The sequence below is a fragment of the Lepisosteus platostomus genome, chromosome 9 (genome assembly GCF_059453375.1).
Source record: "Lepisosteus platostomus isolate fLepPlt1 chromosome 9, fLepPlt1.hap1, whole genome shotgun sequence".
NCBI classification, from domain to species: Eukaryota; Metazoa; Chordata; class Actinopteri; order Semionotiformes; family Lepisosteidae; genus Lepisosteus; species Lepisosteus platostomus.
This window is the reverse complement of record NC_142619.1, coordinates 32648274-32673392: the sequence shown is the minus strand read 5'-3', so window position 1 is coordinate 32673392 and position 25119 is coordinate 32648274. Positions and strand designations below refer to the sequence as shown.

The 25119-nt window shown below is 35.0% G+C and overlaps 1 protein-coding gene across 2 annotated transcripts in view; it reads right to left on the bottom strand.

The window, feature by feature from the left end:
- The window catches only part of LOC148654803 (chemokine-like protein TAFA-2), a 126264-nt gene that overhangs the window by 55663 nt on the left and 45482 nt on the right, over positions 1–25119 (bottom strand). The gene's annotated exons all lie outside the window — the stretch shown is intronic.

Genomic DNA, 25119 nt, shown 5'->3' with positions numbered 1-25119 from the left:
TTGAAAGAACCTTGGGTGTATACTGAAGGTTTTGACAGAATAAGTATGAACATAGAACATTATGATACACTTTTAGTCATTTTAACCACACTTTGGCTATTTTTTATGACATGTAATACATTTTTATCTACTTTTCCACTGGGGACAGTTTTCACATTAAGAATGCACGGTGACCAAGTAAAGAGGTTCTTTACATTTGTACAGTGAATCTACTCTTTTCTAGGAGCATTCATAAAGGTTAACCAGTGAGAGGAACTCTGAAGGACATTTGTTTCCATAAGGATGACTATTACTCCTACTGTTCAAAGCATGTGTTAACATTTGACATATGTTGTAGTTTACTTTTGAAGTGGAGATGTGACATTAAAGTTGAAATGTTCTTCTGTGGAAAGATGGAAAAAATGATGGTACATCTGCTGCAAATTTAATTTACTCTGTCTGATGTTTCTACAGTTTAATCTCTGTTAGTTAAGCAGTTTTATTTTATTAACAGCTTTGTTCTCTGCCAAAGGGCATATCTTGTTTTAAATTTCACCATGCCGGTTTTAAATATAATCCCTCCACCTTGTGTTGAAAATATCACAGTAGAGGGACTTGTAATCTCACCTCTTTCTAACCCAGCCCATTTTTTACCCTATTTTTCATGTTCAAGAGTATAATGTATACTATACGTATATAATAGTCATATATATTTTGTATATTAGTATATATATAGTATACTATACTATAGTATTCATTAGTAATAGTATACTATTTATTATTAGTATTCTTAGTGTATATATTCTAATGGATACTACCGCTTTTTAATGTACAGTATACTGCTCCTATTGTATTCCCTACTACCGTCATGTTACTGCTAAGTGTAAGCTTAAGCATACTGCCGCTGTTTATATTTCTCACTGCTATTTTCCACTATGTTGTTGGCACACGTTCTATTATCTTATGTTCTTGTCTCCAACAATTTATGTTGTCATTTGTTATATGTGGAAACAACTAAGAAAGCATTTCATTGTATTCAGGTACATATGACAATAAAATATAAAGTTGACACTTGAACTTAAAATGTGTTACTTGGATGGGGGCATTGTCATCCTGGAAGTTTCCACTCCCATCAGGACAGAAATTCTTCACCATAGGATGAACATGATCACTTAGAATGGCATTGTATTTACTGATATTTACCTTGCCCTCCAAGGACTTGAGTGGACCTAAACCATGGCATAAAAATGCACCCCACACCATAACAGTTCCACAAGAACCTGTCACTGTAGGAAACAGGCACTTGAGCCTGTAGGTTTCCTCTGGCATGTGCCACACATATACTCATCTGCTTGTTGGGTACCGGGTGAAAGATGACTCATCTGATCATATGACTTTTTTCCACTGCTCAGCAGACCTCTGCCTGTGTTCTTTGCACCACTTCAATAGCAAAAGTATATTTTTAGGTGTAGTAAGGGGCGCTGCAAGCCAACCATAGTATCCATCGCTCTGAAGTCCCCGATGGACTGTATTTGATTAAATTGTCTGCTCATGCCTTGTCAGGTTGACATTTGCAGTCAGCTGATTTAGAGTTGCTTGTCTGTTGCTTATCTTGAACCAATGCATGGGCATCACAGTCGGGGAGAATGTGTTTAATTCTCAGTTGCTCCTAGTAGATGATATCTTTCTCTTAGACTTCCATGCCAATATCACCTTAGCCACTGTTCCTCGTGAAACATCAGCAAGTTGAACAGTCTTCATCACTAAAACTACTGCCAAATGTGTCCTAACAATCACCTCTTTCTCAGAGTCATTGAGATCTCTTCTCAAATAATGGGCAACTTGGCCATTTATCCATGATCCTCAACATGATGGGGATGGGATGTTAATTGCTTAATTACTGTAACTCAGGAACCATAACTGTGCTTCCAATATATTGTGTATCCCTCATTTACTTCTTTTATTTTGGCAGTTACCTGTAGTTTATTATCAGGGTTTCAATTAAATGGTAGCAGTTTTTGGTTTCCTTTTAATTTCTCATGTAAACAAAAATAAAACTAATGAGAAGCACTTGTCCACCTCATGATACTGCATTACCATTCCATACTGTCCTCATTTTCATTCACTTGCATGAACTATATAAACATTAGCTGAGTGAGTGAATGCTTGCATAAAATAAGCTAAGAAGTATAAAAATGACACATTTGAGGCAATATACTATATAAAAGCTGGTTTTACTTGCCCGATGAAGATCTTTTATCTGCCCAGATTTGTGCAGAACAATGATTTAATTATCAAAAACTATTTCAAAGTGTTGCCCTACAGTACCTCGTATCATAACTAAAATTCAAAGACCTTGAGGTGACATAGATTAAATTAGTGAATTACACATGCTATTTTAGGTTTGTCGCTTGGGTAACTGTTGCTTAGAGCAGATAAATATCTCTCCCACCCACCCGCAGCACCACTCACACCTTGACTCCCAAGCAACAAAAAAATACAAAATGAAAACTGAATTCCGGAGTCATGAGTGGTTATTCAACATCTCACAACTCAAAACCCTCAGCCAACCTGCAGAGTGGGCTTTAACAAAACAACTAAGACTCGTACTGCCCCTGAGTTCTTTTGTTTGATTTAGACTACCTAAAGATTTGTGAGTCTTTGCTGCCCTGGAGTCTTTCCATACTATAAAATGTGAAATTCAAGCATAGCCCTGTACCTCTTAATGGACACTTGCACACAAATGGGTAGGCTTGTCTCCAATTGAAAACAAGAAAATGGTAGAAAAGTCATATTGTCAGTACTGCTGATGTATCAGATAAAATATGTGTAATGGTATTTTATGGTAAAACTAGTGTAAAACAAATGCAAAATGAATATCCTGAAATTGTGAAATAAGCAACTTCTAATTACACTAAGTTAACCCTAAAAGTTTAAGGAAGTCTAAAAAACTGTTGAGGGTTTTAGCCTTTACAATTATACAACACATTGAGAAAATTATAATGTAGAATCTAACATTTACTTCTGTTGATGTTAGTTTTTGTATAAAAATCTTCTTTCAAGTTTTGTTGTGGTAGTTTCAACATTAATCAAGAATTATTATTGATCTCCCTCAACAGTTTCTTTGTTCAGTAAGGTGGATTGTAGGTTTGAGTTGAAATGTTAAAAGCCTTCTTATTTTCAAAATAAGAAACAAGAGTTTCTAGCCCTGATAAAACAGAACCTAATTTATACATTTTTGTAGGTCATTAAATTAACAATTTCGTTGTAATCATTTAAACCATAGATGTGCTAAATTAAACTATTTCAGAATCATTTGGGACCAAATTTTGAATTCTCCTCATGGAATAGGAAAACACATTTTTTTTTATAACATAATGATTTATAGACCACATTATGTCTTGCTGAAAAAAATCTAAAAATGTCACACTGTAATCTTAATAGCATTGTACAGAGTCATTTATCATATGTGAGATAAAAAGTCCAACAAATATGAGAATCATATTCATTCACACTCCCAAAGTACGTATTTTGTAAATCCTCAGGCATGGATTACACTGCCAAGACCTCTTACAGTATATTGTGTTATGATATTCTGGCACTTCTAAGGGATTTTTGACAGTTCCTTCAGGCTGCTCCAGGTCCACCAGACCTTTTGGTTTCAGTTGGTGAACTGCCTTGAGCTAAAACCTCAAATGTTCAATTGGATCAATCTGTATAATCATTTATCTGTATAAAATGAGCAAGTTAAGAACATTTGCGTACCCCTTGTTTGTTGGTTTGCATACTTTGGATCAATGTCATGGTGGAAAGGTCAGAATATACATTAATAGGTCCCTCCTTATACTGTATTTCACAGTGGACATAAGCGTTTCCCCAGCATGAGCTTCATCTTTTTTTAACAAATGTAAATCTGATTGTTATGTTATCTGTTCATAAGACAGAATTAGGCAAACTTGACTTGCATCTTTTTTGTTTTACCTTCAGAAGAACCACATTGAATGGCAGTTTTCAACACTTTTATCCCGAAGATGACAATTTGCATTAGAGATCTCTAACTGCCGCCTTAGGTTTATGGTTCTATGTACTGCTTCCTTTTATACCCCAGGGAACTACAAAACCTTTGGAAGCTTCTATTTTGTTCCAGAGGCTTCTACTGTACTTTCAAAGAGCACAATGTTATTGTAGATTTGTTTTTGTTGGATATTATTTGACAGAAAATACTTGGAGGTGTGAATAACCGTGACTCTAATTTTTTATGCAATTCAATTTATCATTTATATTAAATAACTCTGCTCTGCACAATGCTATTACAGTTACAGTCTAATATTTTTAGAACTGTTTTTAAAAAGACAATACAGAACGGAACTTCTGTTGCATTATATTTTTGTACCTGTTTTCTCAGGGTATTAATAACTCTGGAAGACAGCATACTGTATAACCAATATATATTATTTACAGAATTATAGATATAATTCATTTACTGACTACTTTACCCCTATTTTAAAATGAACATATGATAAAGGATTAAATATACAGTAGATACATATTGTTTGCATATACTGTATACAGTACATACAATTTTGCAAAACATTGATCTTAATTGTACTGTAGTTGTTGCATGTGTAAAAAATTTTATTCTAGATGTGATTCAAACTAATTAGTTTGATATTAAAATAGGTGCACAACAATCTAAATTCACAACTGTCGGAATTTGTATTGACTAGTATACAGTAGATACATATTCAAAAGACAATTGACTGAGATTGAAGACATCAGTTAGCTTGACTGGCAAAAAAGCACTCTTACAATAAGCCTTTAAATATTAAACAAAAAAACACTATACAGTGAAAAGACTTGAAATGAGTTGAATGAGTAATTTGGTAAAATGAATGCGTTAGTACAAAAAACATTACAATTCTATTTTTAGCTTGTTGTGCTTCTTAAGTATTTTTACAATTCAGCTATTACATTGATGAGACTTCCTGTATTCCAAGTGATATAGTCAAACGACATTCATTTCACTGTCAGTTTTTCTCATATGCTCCTATCTGATGATGTGCTGGATCTTTAACTGAGTGCTACTGAATCTACAGTAGCTTTGATTTGCCAGAAGCCTGTGTTTCCCTTATCAAAAACATTTCTATGTGGTTATTTGGGTACTGCGTTTGGCCACTGTTTAACACTCTGTGTTTCAGAAGGTCTTTTATATGATATTGTTTAAAACTTTAAGGATAGAGTATTTGAAAGATTACCTTAATGAATACTTGCTCCCAAGTACTGTATGTTAAAAGCATGAAATGGTAGACAATTGTACTGTAGGAAACTTTTTACAAGGGAGAAATTTAGTTTTGTATGATCTTGAAGGATTTGCATATTCTTTTCACTTACTTTGCTTGAAGTCTTTTAAAGTCTGACTTCATATGATATATCCTTTATTCATGAACACTGTCTCATATAATTCATTTTCAGTTTATTTGTTTAACATAACATATTCTGTTCTTTGACAGATATGCATGAAATATTATACAGAATACTGAGGATTTACAACTTAGTCCCCACTCTATCAAACACACTGGAACAAATAAAATCCTTGACCTTCAAAATTGTCAAAAGAACAAAAATTGAATAAATATGCATCTCAAGGTTTTATTTTTAAGGGTGAGTGACATAAAGATGACATGTTTTACATTTGTTTTTCAATGCATATATGTTTTTACATTTATGTGGGTATGTTTTTGATACTTGTTTTGTCTGTTTAAAGGTTTGTCAACCTAACTGGGATATGTTAATACTTAAAATAAGATAATTGTTTAGAATATAATAACATATTGTACAGATAAGACAATTTCAGATTCATATTTGAATATGAATTTCTTTTTGGATTTAAAATATTTATGAGGGTACTAAAGAAAAAGCTAAAATTATAAAGATGAAAGATTTTGAAAACAATAACTCACAGTACCCGTTAAAAAAAATCCTAATTAATCCTATTATCCAAAAATATTGATACAAAAACATTTAAAATTTAGTCTTCTAAATTTTGATATATCTTGTCAATAAGTCTTGCAATTTTATTTTTCAAACATGGTGTTGAAATAATAGTTATCTGATTGGGAAAATAACAAAAACAACAAATTTGATTATTTCATTGTTACAACCCCTTGCATTATAATTACACTACACTATAACCAATCCTACACTACATTACCAATCTTAAGAACCACAATCAAAAACTTTTTATTTAGTCCCTCTAGATTTATTTACACTGTCCTCTTTAGTCAGGAATACACATGTAGTACTAATGTAGTAAAGTACGACCTTGCTTATTGAGGTTTTGTTCTAAAACTGTGGTTCTCAAACTGTGGTACTTGTACCACTGCTGGTACTCGGAGCACCCCCAGGCAGTATGCCAGATGACCCTGGAAATTTGTTGTGTGCACTGAAAAACTGCGACGGGATTTCATATTTTCTGTTTTAATAAAATGAGTTTATGTGTCAAATACGCAGTCTATGTACTACGATACAGCGCAAGATAATACTTAAGTGGACACAAGAGCTACTATGTAATTCTATACCACTGTATAGGAATGCGTGCTATGAACATAAGTGACCAATTGTATTTTAAAAAAGTTATCGTCAGCAAATAGGGAGGTAGGAGAATGTGCGTGATTTTGGAACAAGGCCAATCTTGTGAGCACAGGAAAGTGTGAGAGATAGAAAAATATTTAAGGACTGTTCTAGGTTAATTTGAGAAACATACATCACATGTCTTATGTTTGGAGAAAAAGCTGCTAAAAACCTCGACCTGATGCCCCAACATATGACACAGTCACTCGTAGAATTATCAACATGGCAGATGATGTCAAAAGTAAGCTGATAGAGCTCGTTTGGATGACCAGATGTTTTTCACCGCAATTAGATGAGTCTGTAGATGCCGTTGATTTGGCCAATTTGCTCATTATGTTAGATACGAGTTTGAGGGTATGTCCCATGAGGACTTTCTGTTCCGTAAGCCGGTACCAACAAGAACTACAGGAGAGCACATATTTCAGCTTCTGAATGGATAAAATGAGTCGGAGTTTGTACAGACAGTGCTAGAGCAATGACAAGCCGACACAGTCGTGTAGTTGCATGAATTAGAGAGGTTGCTCCAGATATGCAGTGGACATACTGCAGCATCCACCGCGAGGCCTTGGCAGTCAAGAAAATGCCTGAGGATTTAAAATCTGTTAGACTCTGCTGTCAAAGTTGTGAATTGTATCAAGGCTCAACCAATGAATTCCCATATGCTTCGACTAAACAGGCTCACACCTCTCACTGAAATGGTAAGTGCTCAGTGCTATTTTTGTTATATGTGTACTGTATGTGAGTGTGTGCACACATGCACTTATTTTGGTCATTGAGATTTTCTGTGGTTCCTATGAGAAAATGACTTGTAGGTGGTACTTGGATGCTTTGGTTTGATCAGGGGTGGTACTTGGTCCAAAAAGTTTGAGAACCACTGTTCTAAAACATCTGGCTCTGTGATGCACAAATTAAAAAACCTTATGGAAAAATGAGAGTCAGCTCACCAAAATAAGAAAAAATGTTTTTTGTACTTCTATATTATGTATTGTTGACATTATAAAATATTGTAAAATGTTTGTAAATGTGGAAGAAATATAATGTGATTATGTTAAAACAAAGTTCATACAAAACCTGGGAAGGAAATTACGATAAAAACTTCATTGACTGAGACCTTGTCTAGGATTTAAAACTAACCAACTCTTAAAACAGCATATAGCAATAATCAAATATTTTTTTCTTTTTACAAAAATTTCTTGTTTAGAATGGATTTAAATTATGATTATTTATTTTTCTCTATACCATTATACTTGCTAGGAAATCTAATCTTCAGCTGTATTCAATTTTGTCAGATGTGTTTTATTTTATTACCTGGAGCAAAATCTCTTTTCAAATTTATTGGACATTAGGGGAGATTTTAATGCCCAAATTATTTTGTCATATAAAGACAAAAAAGAATTTAAAGCTGCAATGTTGAATAAACTACAGTATCTGTCTAATTTCAACCTGCAAACCTGATTTTTTCAGCTTTGAGGAAGAGGTTTCTATCCCTGAACTACAGTACTGTAATGGTTAAGGCAGGGCATCTGGCAAATAACATTGAAAAATCCAAGGTATCTAACTGCAGTTTGCTGAAACAAATGTTACTGGGCACAACAGCAAGAAGTTAAACTGTAAATTTCCAGAAGGGAACAGCCCATGACAGGACCAAAACATTGGTACAGTCTGAGTGATATAGGAAATTCTTGTGTGAGATCCACAAAAAGGTGCTTATTTGGCCCTTGATATGCTCTGGTTATCCCACAACTCCGGACTTGAATAAAGCAGTTAGAAAATGGGTGAACGGATGGATAAATAAAAACAAAATAAAAACACAAATAAAGGAAGAATGAATATGAAACATCTTGTTCCACTTGTCTTCTGAAAAGCTACTTTATACCAGACATCTGTCTTTATTAAAACATTAATTGTAGAAATGGATGAAGTCTGAAAGGTTAATATGGTGATGTACATGTGTGTAATCTAGTAATTAGGGATGTTCTCAAGAATACAGTTTAAGGCTGTCAATATTATTTTCTCCTTCTTCAGATTATGTGCCCATGGTATGAGAAAGATAATGAATGTATTAAAGATCAAAATGTGGCAATGACCATTTTGACCATTTCATTTTATATCCAGAGGCTGCAGAAAAGCTATGTAATACATTTATAACATAGGGGATTGACCTAGAAATAGTCAGAAATTTCCATCAAAATGCAAACTCCAAAGGGACACAGTTACTCAAAGAAGGGAATTTTGTTCTGTCCAACTGCCATGTGCTATGTGGGTGGAGATCCAAATCTTCGTTCCCAACAATACAACTCATAGGCACTTCTAGCATATTGGTATGCTAGAGGACCACAAGCTTTTAGATTAACTTGCAACAGCAAAACCTTTCCTAGTGTTTATTCATTTAAAATAATGATCTATAACAGAGCAACCTAAAAGCAAACACAATAGCTTGTTCTTTACTTTGTCTCTTACTAAAGTCCAAGCACCAATAATGCAAACTGACAATTTTACATGTTTAGGAAACTCTCCGTTAAAATGCACTGGATCCACCTGCATCTGTCACCTCCCTCCCATCCACACATGGACGTTCTGTATATTGTTGTTGTTTATCGGTCTTCAAGATTAGTTTTTCAATTGTACTGTACAAACCAGCTCTGCTTCACCACCCAATCCCATAGCGCTTTATTTCACTATAATGTACTGTAGCTCTAACCCTGCATGAGCTACTAACATGCTTACCCTTATATAACAAACTAATGATGCCATAGCTTTAAGATAATTTCTATACCTTCTTAATATCCCATTCACAGCATTCAAGGACTGTCAGGGGCATCCTCTCCAATGCCTCTTGGGCCTCCCCTATTACTTTCATCTCTCTGCATTTTGACAAGCACTCCCAAGAGTTTCTTGTTCTTGCAGTTACAGGTCTATCTTCCCAATCCTTTCTCTTAGATTTCACTGCCTTAAGACCCAGTTTTATCCCAGTCTTTCTTGGTGCCTTGGCCCAACCAGAATGTTAGGCCTTTGAAACACCTTGTTTGTAAATACTGTACATAGATTAACCTGTGTGTTGTATGTTTTGTTGTGTATACTATTGCTTGTGTCTTGTGATCATTAATAAATATTTGTTTAACCAAGTGTGCCTTGATTATTACACCTCTCACCAAAGCTGTGCCAGAGAACAAAAAATTCATGTGCCTCTAATTATTCCAGTCGCTCAGGTACAAGTTGGGGGTTATGAATGATTATTTTACTTGTTGACTAAACAGCTGGGTCAATATCAGCTTTTCACCATTTTTATAACCCCCCCATTTGTAATAATATTATGAACATTGTTGGAAGAGGTAACTCTCTAAAATATAATCCACTATTGTGAAAACTGTCCATAGCACTATTACACTAATCTCATCATGGTCAATTAGTCAAGTGTCATTGATTGATAGGGTTTTTTTCATTTATAAAAGAAGATGCACAATTCTCAGATTTGATTTGGTGTTACCAAACAAATGATCAATCAATGACAGGAAAATAAATATGAGGGTTTGCCTAGAGCACTGGTTCTCAACCTGCAGTTTGCGGGCTGCATGCAGACCGCCAGACACGAAAGTGCGACCCGCAATGTCCCACACCTTTTTAATAAATTACATTTGTTTGCAGTCGATTCCTTTGTTAAAAAAAATAATAAAAATTAGGGAGAACTCAAAGCCCCACTAAGAGTGTGTTCTATTCACATAAAAACCGTTTATGAATAGATTTGCTGGTGATAATTTCACTGAAGTGCTGCACATAGGCTATAACGCACGTCACTAGAACAAACTTTCATAATAATAATAATAATAATAATAATAATAATAATTGCTTACACTTCTGGATACTCCACTCAAAGCGCTTTACAGATAATGGGGACTCCCCTCCACCACCACCAATGTGCAGCATCCAGCTGGCTGCATCCATCTGCAACATCATATTGCCTTCACCATCGTCCCCGTCATATGTCCGAGTGCAAAGAATAGCCCTCTTACAGAAGGGGTTGCCTAGCCTATTTGCCTGCTAGTGTGTGTAAAAAAAGAAAGAAAAATGGATCAATTTGTTGTAAGGGGTGAAAAATGACATGGGCCAGAGGAAGAAAATGTCAACGAAACAAATTCAGACAATGAAACGTGCAAACAGAAAAAAAGAGTCGGAGCATCAGCGATGAGGGTGGGAAAGTACTGGAAGAATGGAGGAGCCAATCTGCCGTGATTGTAGTAAAATTATTGGCGCTTGCAAAACGTCCAATGTAAAAAGACATTTTGATACTACTCACAAGATGTTTGACAAGCAATACCCACCTGATTCAAGTAACAGTAATAAGTCACTTCTTAAGTGTTAAGATTACATGAGTAAAAAACTGCTATTGCCAAGCAGAAAATCATGTGAGCTACTTTAAAAGCGTCTCAGGCGGTGATGCTAAATTAAAATTTCACGGCTACTCACTAAACATCGCAAACCATTCAGTGATGGTGATATATACTGTATATAAAGAGAGAGGTTGGAAAAGTTATGTTGTAGTACACAAGGTTTCTTGAGAAACAGGACGTTTCAGACAGAAGTCCTTCATCAGCTGTGTAACTTCAGAAGCACTTTGCTTATACATACAGTACTGTATATACTGTACAGTACATACACATGGTTAATAGCTATTATAATATTATAAATTACTACAAAAACAAATACTTTTAATATTATTATTTATATCAATAATATTATATGTTACTATTAATATTATACTGTAGTGTATAATATTATAATAGCTATTATGCACACAGATAAGGTAGGCCTAGTAGTGATTAATATATGCAGCCCACGAGACTTGCTTTTAGCCACGGTTGTGCCCCAGTTGATAAAAAGGTTAACCACTGACCTAAAGTAAATAACCCTGCCTTCCTTAATAGAACTTCACTGTATTTACTGAGTATAGTTAATACTTGATAATGAGCACAAAGTCATTCACTTACGAAAAAGCATCACCAACAGCATTTTCAGAGTATAACTGGAAACATAATTTTCACAATATTAATTTTTTTTTTTTAATGTGAACTCATCTAAGAAGTTTTTTTAAAGAATTTTTTTAAAGATTACTTCTTAAAAAACTACACCTAGATGTACTATTAATACTGTGTTCCTAATATTAGGAAGGCACTTAATGAACATCTTGGAGTAATTGTACAGTTCTTTATCTGCAAGTGATTTCCCTCATATCTTACTTATTAGAGGGAATGAAAAGCATAAATAAAAATATTAATTGTCTTTAAAAGTAAATTTCAATTTTTTTACATTTTACATACTGTATATTGTTTACACCACCAGAGAATGATGTGCATTCATAACCTTATAAAATGATGTTATAATTATTTCATTTTTTACACTTATTTCACTTTAATATACTCCACCCCGCCCGTTTTGTCCCGCAACACCTGGGGCGTGAACTCGGGTCTCGGGCATAATGCAACAGGGAACCAGCCGCATAAGTTAAAGGAGACCTCCCCCAGCCCAGGCGACTGAGGTCCCTGCTACGCGCAGGGAGGGCTATGACATCACTATGTCCGAACTAGGTCCACTACAAAAGCAGTCAATTTGCATTGACATCTGCTGTGTTTTAATTATAAAGTAGTGTGAAACATATTTGCGTGAACGATCCAGCTCATTTACGGTGTAAACTGGCGCCACGTTGGAAAGGGCCATACTGTATCATACAGTTAATACGTCCTGCTGATGGAGATGGGGTGCTGTATGTCATTAGTCAGAAAGACTCCCCTGATGGACCTATGCAAGTTGTTCATCACAACCGTCTGAAAGCTTATTTGACACCTGCTTTTCCACAGACATAATATCTCCCTCCAACTTCACCTGTTGAGTTCAGCAGACTCAAAGGGTGCCACCCCAGGACAACCCAGATGTGCAGGTACCTAGTGCTACCCCTGAGTTGCCTTCCATCATTTTCTCTGGTGTGAATCAGTGCCAGCTTCATGCCAGACATACAATTAATGAACAGTCCACTGCACAACGCGTCCAACACCTTCCAGGGGAATCAGATCACAGTGCAGCTCAGGTAGCATCTCAAATGGACAATACCTCCTGCTCCCCTGATAACCCCGAGCAGTCATCACAACAGCCAGGTCGCAGGCCTGTTAAGTTGCCAGCCCGTTTCTGGGATAATATTGTAAAATGAAGTTAAACAAAAATGTACATAAAGTGTTTCAGTGGTTTCACGTTGTTTAATGTAGGAATGTTACTTAGAAACGTGGACGTTTCTTTTTCCACGGTGGGTCTAATGTGAGACATATTTAGGTTCACATGTTTAGTGTTCAGTGTGTGGTAATTTGTTTGGTGGGAGTGAAGTTTTATTTAATCTCTGACCCAGGGAAGAGTGTGGTGTGAACGGCTGAGGAGAGAATGCAGGCTCGCACTGTGTCCGTTATTCTTTATTCTTTTTCTTCTTCTGGCTTGGTCGGCTAGTTTTGTTTTTATTTTTATCAATAAAGTTTGATAATAGGCCAGTGAAAGCTCTGTTGTCCTTCACATGAATTCCTGAAACACTATACCAAACCCAGGATTTTACAGTAGTAATGCTTTGGCTTTCATGGTGACTCCTAAAACAAAGTGAATCCTGATCATTTAATTTAATCTCCTCCATAATTCCGTAAATAATCATAAATATTTATATCTTTATATAAATAAAGAAGCTGTCATTAGTAAGCATTGCATGAGTACTACACATCACATTTTTACTACTAATAATAATTTCTTACATTTCTTAAATGTTTATACTGTACGTGTAACTGTTTTCATACCAGAGGATCCCAAATTGTATTACACATAGACGGCTCATGGTCCTCACACACCTGGCTGACAGAACCATTATGCCCATTTTCTTGTGTGTCTTTTGGCATGAAAATAATTATGCTTACTGACATTAATTTACATGATTCTTATATACCAGAGGACCCCCTCTGAGTATTACATTGATTAGTAACATGTAACAACATTATATTATTTTATTTCTGAAGATGAGAGTAATTAAAAAATAGTTGATCTAATAATTTAATTAATATTTTATCTGCCTATCTACTTATAAAACTATTAAAAGTTGCTTTACCTACCATACTTTTGTTAGAAATTTAAACAGCTGAAAAAATTAATGTGTCATAATACATAGTGGTATTATTGGGTTCATTGCCGTCCTTGTATTTTAAAAAATCAATTTTAAATATCTTGCTTATAAAATGTTTAGATTTTGGCTAGGCAATGAGATCTTCAAATGTCTAACAGTTAAAAATTATTTAGCAAACAGTTGTGTTTGTGTCTACAATATTATGTATTTGCAGAGCAGCTTCAACAAAAAAAGAAAACCTTTAAAATTATGTGATGTTTTCACATGGTGCCAAATCAATATGAGTAGGGTCTACTCATATAGTCTTTCAGAATAAAACACAGCATAGACTAAAGAAAAATGTTTTGAGTGACACTTAACATGAGGGAAAAAGCAGTATTGTTTTGAAAGATTAAGCATGTAGAGGTCTGAAAGTGTGGTGAGCATACAAATGTACAGTCTGATTAACTGTACTGTAAGTTAACACTTTACACCACTACACAATAATATTATTGATTCAAAGGATGAATTAGCTACATGGACAATGTGGTAACAGTTCTCTATTTCTTATAGACAAGGTCTAGCAAAGTCTTGCTCAGATTTCAGCAGGCAAAGTTATGAAATATTACATTTGATATATACTTTTTAGTAGTTTAACTGATAGTAACTACTGGGTTGCGATACCCTACGTAATCCAGATTTCTGTCCAAGACTTCCGCTACAACAAAAGTAGTTTTGTGAATAGCTCGCAATTATTATTCTGTCTGATCACCAAAATAATACAGTTGGACATTTGTCAACACTGCTGAATATCAACAAATAATCAGTGCAGCAACTACTGCACTGATGAAGTACTGGCAAGTAGACTTTATAAATTCTCAACATCGTAGTCTTCAAAAAGACTGTATGAGCTGAAAGTCCTCAACCTTGCTTACATTCAAATTGAGTAGTCAATACAACTGTGCCATCTGTTTATATTTTGTGTGTGCTTATGCACCTTTATTCCCCTCTAGTTTTTGTACTTGGGCTTGACCTGAGAAATGTTGTTCTGTTTACACAGCCTAAGGTCAATGTCAAACTAAACAGAAATTATTCTTAATAAATTGAGCAGCTTTAGGCAAATAATTTTAATTGTGAAGATATTGGAGATTATTTTAAAACAACACTTTAGGTTTTCTATTGCCAACTGTTCTGTTGCATAGCAAATGTTTTGCACAGCAGTAGGTTCTATTTTCTTAATGTAGCTTAGCAAATTCAGGAAAGTCATACAGTATGTTCCTTTATTGTATTGTTATTTAATTGTATTCAGTGATATCACAGACCAACATAATTAGCATTTGTACTTTATTTGTGTGAATCTTTGCACAATATACCTTACTAAATACCTTGAATGAATTTTCTTAGCATATATAGTTTTGTGTTGTCATATTTTAAATATATACCATTGCTATTTATTCCAATTTCAGCATTATATAAAAATGTATAAATGATGCCAAAAAAAGCAATATTTTACAACTTTTGCAATTTTCACAACATAGTTACTATGTCCCTTTGAGTCTAATTTACTCAGAACAGTATTTTACAGTACAACTTAGCTGTAAAAAGTGTTGAATTAGTGTGAGCACATGTGGCTTGATAACTCTATTAGTTCTTCTACTTTAGTATCAATAGCTTCCAAATACAAAAGATTTCTCTTTACAAGCAAAGATCAATATTGCCAATTGTTTCAAAACTTCTGTGTCAATCATGGACTATTAATATTGATATTAACATTAAAAAGTTTGCTCTTCAATATTCTGTTAAGGGACAAGTTATGTAGCAATGCTGTCATTTAAAAAAAAAAATCTCAGTACCAATAGTTTTGGTACTGGTTGCCTTTCTATGTGTAATTCTTTAAAAAAATATTTTTGTAAAAGTTCCTATTTATGTAATCAGAACAATATAGAGAACAAATGATAAGAATTATGTATAATTATGTGAGGCATAAAAAACACAACAAATGGGTTTTGACCTTAACAGCATATGTTGTGATTTGTATTCCTCTCAGTGTTGGGAAAAAAAATCAAGAAGAGAAAAAGGGGGAAAGAGATAATCAAACAAATTCTGGAGATGAGAAACTATCTGACTAATTAGAAATTAGACTTAATTAGCTTTCCTCCAGGTGTAAGAAAGTAGGCAGTCCACCTGTTGTGTGTCTCTGTGGTAGTGAAAAGTGTTTATTTAGGCTCATTTGGGTGCCTGAGGAATGCTTGACAGTATTCATTTTATGGAATCTGTCATTCTGGTGTCCAAACCAACCAATTGTTCCTGGAATGACATTCTGTGCCCTGCACATAACAACAGATGGAACACTTCTTCAGTTATGGTATAAAAGAGAACTTGGCAATATATTCTTCAGAATAAGCCTGGAAAGGTTTATCTCTTTGTTTGATTCTCTGAGGGGCCTTTCATAATAAACTCATTCCAAAACTATACTGAACTGAGCAGTGTCTTCTTACATTCCTACATGACTGTCCTCTTGAAGTCTTGTTCATGTTATACCCACCCAATCTGTCAGCAGTAAGCACTGCATTTTTCACTTCTCTGACAAAAACTATGAATCCTCGGGCCAAACATAAGGGAGAATGAGATAGTGTTGGTGCAGCTATTCAATCTTTAAACATGTCACCTCCAATGTAGCCTCATGTCAGGGGTTTGGTACTGATTGCAGTAAAGGTGTGTCCATTACCAACTGTATCATATGGCTGCAAAAGCCTGAGAGATGGCCAGGGTTGCAGTGTCACTGAGAGCCAAGAGAGCTCTGGCTGACTAATCCCATTCTAACCACAATTAGCCAATTGTACACCATTGTTTGTGGATTCATGGTCATAGCTGGCTAATGACATGATCTATTCTTAAACATCTGATTACAGAACTCTGATCTTGGCCAGATGGGTTTTTTATTTAGCAAAATCTAGCTGTACTTTATTCCAAAGAACAATTTCTGAAAATGAATGCAGCTGTGTGTGTTTTAATGGAATACTAGTCTTCACAGAACCTCATAAAATATTTTTAGTTGCAGTTACATTAGATCCCTAAACTACCATAAAGCCAGACGATTCATAGTTACTTTGAATCATCACTGAGAAGAAGCAGTCAAGCATTCTGTATTACAATCACATCAGCTGCATCCAAAAGACCATCACATACACCCAATTGTACTCTATCACAACATCTAAAATACATAATGTACTGTATGTGTTTAAATAGTGGTCACTAACGACTTCATCCTAAGGTTTTATATGACCGAGAGGGCTGGGAACAAATTTCACCTAGAACTTTCCAATGTGCTTTCTTCTACATTATATTTGCAAATTTAAAATTTTTATCTGGTATTCAAAACCTTTAGAATAAAAGGCAGAATATCAACAACATATAGAATACTAACAAGGAGTAAGATTCAACTTGTCTAGTTTTCTGTCACGTATACAGTTTACTGGAAGGGAACTAATTTTAGAAAAGAAAGACATGTAGAGAAAAGACAAGACTCCAGAGAGTATGGAGTGACAGTTGAAATGAAAGGGTGAATAAGTACTGCTGTGCTCCATAATACCCTGTAGATATAAACGGCTGAGTCTGATATACATAAAAGTAGAATTCCCAGAGAGTTAGTAAATCTCACTCAAATCCTAAAACATGAGCAGGCTATTTCAAAGTTGAAAGACCATTTCAAAGATCATCAAAGCTGTCACTAAACCTATGAACTTATCTTATCGACTGGGGTGGATATGTAAAGGGCTAAAAACCCATCAGTAAGAGGAAAATATTCCTTATAGATTACAGTTTATGACTTTTCAGAATGGCTTCCAAGTAAGTAGTTAACTTTCCTCCACATTTTGAGTTTGAAATCAATGGGTCCATTTTAAGGGTGTTAGTCCTGGTTATAAGGCCAGAAATAAAAAAATAATAATGTAGCTTAACTGGTTTAATTAATGCTTCCTCAGTTGATTGAATCTAATGCCTCTGGATCCAATCATATCTTAAATACCCTAATTTTCAAAGCCCAAATGTGATAATTGTAATGTATGGCCTTTAAATCATGTTGTGTACTTACTAATCCTTTTGGTACTAACTAGCGCTTTTATTAGTTAGCCACAACCAAACACCAGAGGTTTTGGAGTGCTGTCTGATTGCCAGCCATTTACCACTCAAATGAGGCTAGTTTAAATAGAATACATTACTCTTACTTCATATGTTGTATTGGGAATTAAATGAAATAAAGGAAAGTATTGTTATAAGTATATTCATTTTTGTAATGGAGATCGCCTCATGTAGTATAGTCTGTATATTCAGATCTACTTTAATTTTAATTTGAGCATATTATCTTTACAAATCCCTCATCACCCACCTTGCCAGCTTAATACTGTACAATTACTGTACATGAGACTTATTTTAAACTCAACTGCAAAACTTTATTGGTGTCAGAAAATTACACAACATGGTATAGTCTGGAGACATGATTTTCAGACTGTTGAGAATAATCTGGCCAATTGTGGCTTCAGGTTATTCTTAAAGTGTTCCATACAAGAGAATGAACCTTCATCACAGCCATCTGTACATGCCAAGGACATGTAGGAAAGGAAAAGTAAATGCTCAAAGCTCGTGAGACATATGGACATATTTATTTATAATGAGGGAAAGATGTTCTGAAATTCTCTTCTTATTTTGCACAAATCAAAATTGCATTTCCAGTGAGAAGCCATACCTCATACAGCCATACAGGCCCCAAGCCATCCAATACTTGTGAAGTGACTCATCTGTGTTTCATTCAGCTGAAGCATTCGTGGAAGAGAGTGTTTCAAAATATTCTAGGTCATGAATGCAACTTAGTATTGGTCTTAGAGGTGAATACTTAGAGGTGAAGTACTGTCTTCTCACAGACCTAATTCCTGAGCAATGTTATGGGCAGTGGTTCTGTCATCACTGTTGATCTCAGGCTGCATTTTCTTGGAAAGATTCAAACACCTAGCAATATCACCAAATGACTGCACCACTCCATACTAGACAGCGTAAAAGACATAGGTTGTAAATGCTTGTATACTTAGATACAGAAGATATACTAAGATACTTAGGTAAAGCATCAGAAAAACAACCTTCAACAAAAAAATTTTTTAACTGAACTAGAAATATAAGAGAAAAAGGAATAAGTAATTAACATAGAGTGAAATCTGATTTGTGAACCCCTGCGCATGCTTTTTTAATCAAAGAGCAGACAGTAATGGGGTCCACAGGATGCTAGGACAGCCCAAAGGTCATTGCCTTCCCAGCAATCAGAGAATGTATCTAATAAAAGAGGTGCATGAGAGCCTAGTGGATGAGGCTCTTATGCACTGATGTTGTATGTTATTGGAACTCACTTGTTCTGAATTTGATCATCCACTTTGCAGAGTTATAAGCTTTTTCAACAGTTTTGGCAGTAAGAGAATAATAACCAGCCAAATCACAGGGAGAAAAAAATTATCCAACTTGTGCCTAACAATAAAATGGCATAAAATGACAGGTTCAATTCACTGATTGATCACTTAAGAAAAAAAGCTGTGCACTTCAAGCTTCTAGACTTAGAAGTGGAATAAGCTGGTAAGATCAACAATGAAGTAGTAAATCTACTGTACTTTTCTGACCACATAAAAGATGGCAATCATTATAGCAAAGTTATAGTTTAACGATAAAGACAGGAGGAAGTTTTTACACAATGATCATCATACAGTAAGTTGTATATTCCCTCATGATTTAAATGGGCCAGGTGGCATCCAGCAGGGCCAGCTGTTTTGGTAGATTTTTCTGTGAAAATTGAATCTGCTCCTTTTGGTGGTGATTACAGAGCAGCTTCAACGCTCTCTTCCAACTGCTGTGAGTAAGACTGAAAGTGTTTAACACCAGTGAAGTAACTGGGTTTTAGAGTGTCCCTCAGTCATCCCATAATAAAAGCCCTCAGCAAGCTGAGCTGGCCATAGGAAAAGCTGTGGAAATGTCCTCAGTGGATCTTGGCAGGAAAGACTAGTGACTGTAATTGTCTCTTGTGAAGTAATAAGCTGCTCTTGTGGCTTTCTTGCTCTTGGAATTTGGGGGAATGGTGGCTCCATAGCCAACAAGTGACACTTAACAGGGGCCTAAACTGCATTTGAACATTTTTTAAAAAAATGGGAGCTTCTTGTGAGACAATCCATCCAAGCGAAACTGCCATACTAACTGGAAGCTAGTGGTGGTCTGTGTGTAATTCTTTTCAATGTGAACAAATGGAATGGCAGAGCAAACATTTTGCGGTAATACAACTTTTAAAATTGTGTATAGTGCACAGTAAATGGCTGTGCAAGCTGAAACTGATTTTCTGTATTCTCCAAGTAAAGATCATTTAAAGCAAGTGAAAGATTTAAAAAAACAAAACAATTATCTAGGGTTAAAGAGACAAGGTAGCTGTAGGCCAGCTGTGGGACCTTAAATTTCCGGAGCAGTAAAACCCCCATCACTAGGTTTTTCTGGAACTTCATATTCTCAGTGAAAGCTTTGCTTATTCTCCAGTGGGCACTAGGGCTCTGCTGTGTGCATTCTGGAAAAGTTAAATGAAGCAGCCAACGTGTACACACATTTATCTATGAAGGTCTGAGTGTTTGCATTCTGGAAAAGTTAAATGAAGCAGCCAACATGTACACACATTTATCTATGAAGGTCTGAGTGTTTGTTCTTCAGTTTTCCTGTATCAATACTGGTTAGTAGAAGCTTACCGTAAAATTATGCAATTTTCAAAAAGCGTCAATTAATGTGAACAATTGCTAAGGATTCTATGCGTATCGCTTTTTAACTTGTCTGCATCAGAACAATAACAATCCCCCATTGGTTGCAAGGATTATTAGTAAGATAAATTTAATCTTCAAGGCTTCAAGTAAGGGTGCATTATACCTGATCCAAGATTAGAAATCCTATCTCACTTAAATGAACTGAGCCTTTTGCAGTGTCTAATGAACAGCAGCAGGATAAAGAAAATTCACTAAAAGAACATACCAGCATTTCTCTATCTGGTAGTTTTAATAATGAGTAGGAAGACTCTGTTTACTCTGTTTTACTCTGCTATATGAAATTCATATTTCATAGCATGGACAACAAGAAGGTAGCAGTTAATTATGTGACTATCCCAATTAAAATCTGCAGACTGGTTTAACAGAATTTCATTCAATTAAGTGTTTACTTGTTCACCGCTGTGGTTTGTCAAGAGTTCATTCTTCAATTTTTCTGCAATATTTACAAAGACAAAAACATTTTGATATTTACATTCTCAACAACATTGCAGAAAGTGCTTATGTACTCAGGATTTTTTTTTTATAATAAAATGCTTTTTCACATTAGTCTCAGTTAGAGGAGAACTCAACAATATAAATAATTTCTATTAAAATCAAAGGAAATACAGACTAGCTGCCTTAGAGTTATCAGATTTTATTTAATACATTTAATAAAGGCCTCTCTATAGAAAAATACAACAGTCAGTCAGTTTAGCAGTCAGTTCCCATGTGTTTAAAGATACCATGCCACATCTGAAAATTGTTATGGGTTGTAAATTTTAATGATAGCTGAATATGCAAATGAATATTTTAAGAACTGCAATTATTGAAGTTATAGCTGAAGCATTAGTAAAATAGGAAGTGTCATTCATAGCTGTTCTTGTTCCCGTGGTAAGCAACTGCCAGAGTAGAACTTTCAGAATTAAACACCAGTATGAGGCCAAATATGTGTTTGGTCTGTAATGTTATCGTTGTTTTTGGTATCGGTCTTCAGATGGACTTCATTTGTTAATAATGCCAGTTTGTGTATTCTTCCTCTGTTTTATTTCTTTGTGACTGTACAAATTTACCTGTTGCTCCTTTAAACTATCTACTGTATATTCTGTATGACCGTTCAGTCATGGACCACTCTCATCCCTCTTCTTTGAGCTCTTTCTAATGCTGTCATATCCTTTTTGTGGTATAATGACCAAAACTAAAAACAATATTCTAAATGAGCTCTTACTCAAAGTAAAGCTTTGTTTGCTTTTCTGTTGCTTCCATAAATTTGTTTTGATGAAGACACAGAAGCATCTACTTAAGCACTCATTTCTTTTTCACATGTTGCTTCCTGAAGTGTGGTATATGTTACTACTATACAGTATGTGTGGATCGCTTTGCACTTATTGATGTTAAATTCCATTTCCCAAGTGTATTTCTTTGCCAATGTTTCTGTCTGCCACTCTGTCTATTTTTGTATTATCCTTACTGTATTTTAGACCACGACTGGTTGTCATGCACCGCTGCGGTCAGAAAGCCTGGCGCATTGAGTCTGACAGGGAATGCCCGCCATTGGAAGCAGTGCTGACTGCGGATAAAAATCAGTAAGGCAAAGAAGAGCGACATTTCTGAAAACTGAAGCAGGTTTCCAAAGCAAGTGGGAAATCGCACTACTATACATAGCTCAATGTCAGAGCACTGATCCAGTAGGGTTTTGGACCCTTATTAGACTTAAATGTGGTGCCTAATTGGAGGATTGATTGAATGATTGGATCCCCGAAAGGGAGACAGATGCACAGATGGGTGGCCTGACCTGGACCTAACGAGCTTGGGATATGCAAGCGCTCGTGGGAATGCTATGGTTAGCCATGGCAACTGCAGAATGTGAGGGTGTGACATTATATATTTAAGTGGTTTAATAGCTACAGTGTAGGAATATAATTCATTCACCTTAAGATGGCAATCTCTTTGATAATGTTGTAGTCTTTTTTTGTAAAATGTGTTGTATACTGTTTTCACTGCTTTAAAAAAAAAATCTCCCATGACTTATCAAATATTATTTCTAATACTGTTTTTGTTTGTTTTGTTTAACAATGACTGCACCCATTAAACTTTATTTAAGCAATTTCTCATTGTTATGTCAGATTTGCTAGTTCCAAGCTTCTTCTTCAGATACTTACTTACTGTAGACTACTTTCTTTTTCATGCATAATGAGTAATCTTCTTTAATATACTTTGTCTATGGAGAGTTTGTATTAAATTTTCAAAATTTTAAATTATTGAACACAGATGGGACTTATTGACCCAGGGGTTCATGAGAAAGAATATTATTATTCTGATATGGAAAAATCATCTGAATATTTGGGAGACTTGGGTGGTCTGCTGTTTTATATGTATTGCTATTGCTCAATAATAGAAGGATAAGTCCTGAAAAAAATACATTTTATCTTGAGTAAAAGGAATTAACATTTTTTCTAATATATGTACCTTGAAATTTATTCATAGCCTTGATAGTGTGCAATTAAAATGAATTTAGGAAATATAAATCCAAGTGCACAATGAGTTTACATTTAGAAATTACATCTGAAAAATAATTACCTGTATATTACTTCTACATCTACAATGAAACTCCCCACTTGGTCATTTGATAGTTTCACAAAGCCGCTTGACACTAATATCAACTTCTGGAAGTCTTTTTGATTCCCACTGACTAGTAAAGTACCACTAAAACTCAAAGAATTAACCACACAGGCAAATAAATTTCAATGTCCAAACCCCTAGTGACCACTATAACATGTATCATAAGCTGATTAATATAAAAGATTCACTATTCAAGTATTTATCTTACCATAATAAAAACAGATATTGTATTCATCATCATTTATAAAATAAAATATATAAACTTTATATAAATTATAAAAAATTTAAGGAATTTGCATATTATATTTTATATTATATATTCTAATATTCAAATATTAAATATTTGCTCTCATTAGGTTGGAAGGGCTGAATAGTGATGCAGTGGTTAGCATTGCTGCCACACAGTGCTGGGGCCTAGGGTACAATTTCTGGGGTGCTATCTGCATGAGTTTGCTTGTTCTCCCTGTGTACGCATGGGTTTCCTCTGGGTGCTTCAGTTTCCTCCAAACACAAATGGGGAAAACTGGTCGTGGTGTGAGTTTCCTGTGATGAACTGGCATCCAATCCAGGGTGTATCCTGCCTTGAGTCTGTCGCTTGCCGGGATAGGCTCCGGCTCCACTATGATATTTTATTGGATAAAGCAGTTAGAAAATAGATTGATGTATTAGGTGGCAAATGGTATGCATGATTCTCAAAAATAATAAGGAAAATAAGGAAATAAGAGAAAAAGTTTTTCAGATTATTCTAAAATTCTGGTTCTGAAAATGAGGAGTTCTCTCCTCTTGGAAGGTCACTGCATATACTGTACCGTAATAGTGGATTTGCAGGGCTACCCTTTCTATTTAGGCTACACAATGTTGCTCGGTGCTCATTTCCATCCTGAACATGAGCTCCCAAGAATCAGCTGCATTATGGAGGAGATAGTTTTTTTGCTTTTATTTCCTTTCCTTTCACTGTTACCCCTTTGACAACTGACTGCATCTCCTCACAAGTGTTAGTAGAGGGACATGAAAGTTCACTTAACTGCAACTACATCTAGTTAGGTATTCAGAGGTTATCTTTTATACTCAATTTGCTTCGTTTTAATTTTGAGCACCAAAGTAGTAGTTCTAATCGAGTGTGTCTGAAATAAAAAAGTACATTTATTGTGTCTGTGATATCTACAATTAGAGGTTAAGGAAGAACTTCAGCTGAAATCATGATTCCAGTTTCTGAAGGGAAACAACACGAAATGACAGCATGATGCCAAAATAAAGATAGGCAACACTGTAGTGATCAGGACTCATACCTGGAAAGTTGTGGGTTCAAAGCATGAGTGGAGCACTGTTGTAACCTTGAACAAGATAATTTACTCTCTTTCACTGAACATCCAGTTGTATAAGTGCGTACAAATGCCAGCCAGCCATTTCAGATCCATAAAATTCAAGAAACGTAATATAAACTATAAAAGGTTGATCAAAACTCACTTTAATAAATTTATTAAATTTACTAAGAACACCTCAAAAATACTATTTCACAAGAAAGAATTATTAGAACAACAACCAATAATTAAATATATTTAATAATATTTGACTAGTCATAGAAATGTTTGGCTCAACCTGCTTGTCTGAGGACCAGCCTCCTAGTCATAGGATGAGGTGATCAGGATGCTCAGGTGAGTGAGGAGTGAATCAAGGGGTAACTTAGTAGAGATACTGTAGGGTGGAGGAGGGATATCAAAGATGAATGTGAAGGAGAAATGTTTTTTGTATGGTAACTTATATTGTTTAAACATTTAGAATATGATGTGAACAATGATTACCTTAGGGATGGCAAAACTGAATATGTCTTGTATTATCCCTCCCTAATATAATATTGCAAACTCAATTAATCAGACTATACATGTATTTTAAATTTGAGCTTTTCTGTAGGATAGTTAAAATAATCTTGATAATTACTGATCTTTACATACATCACAT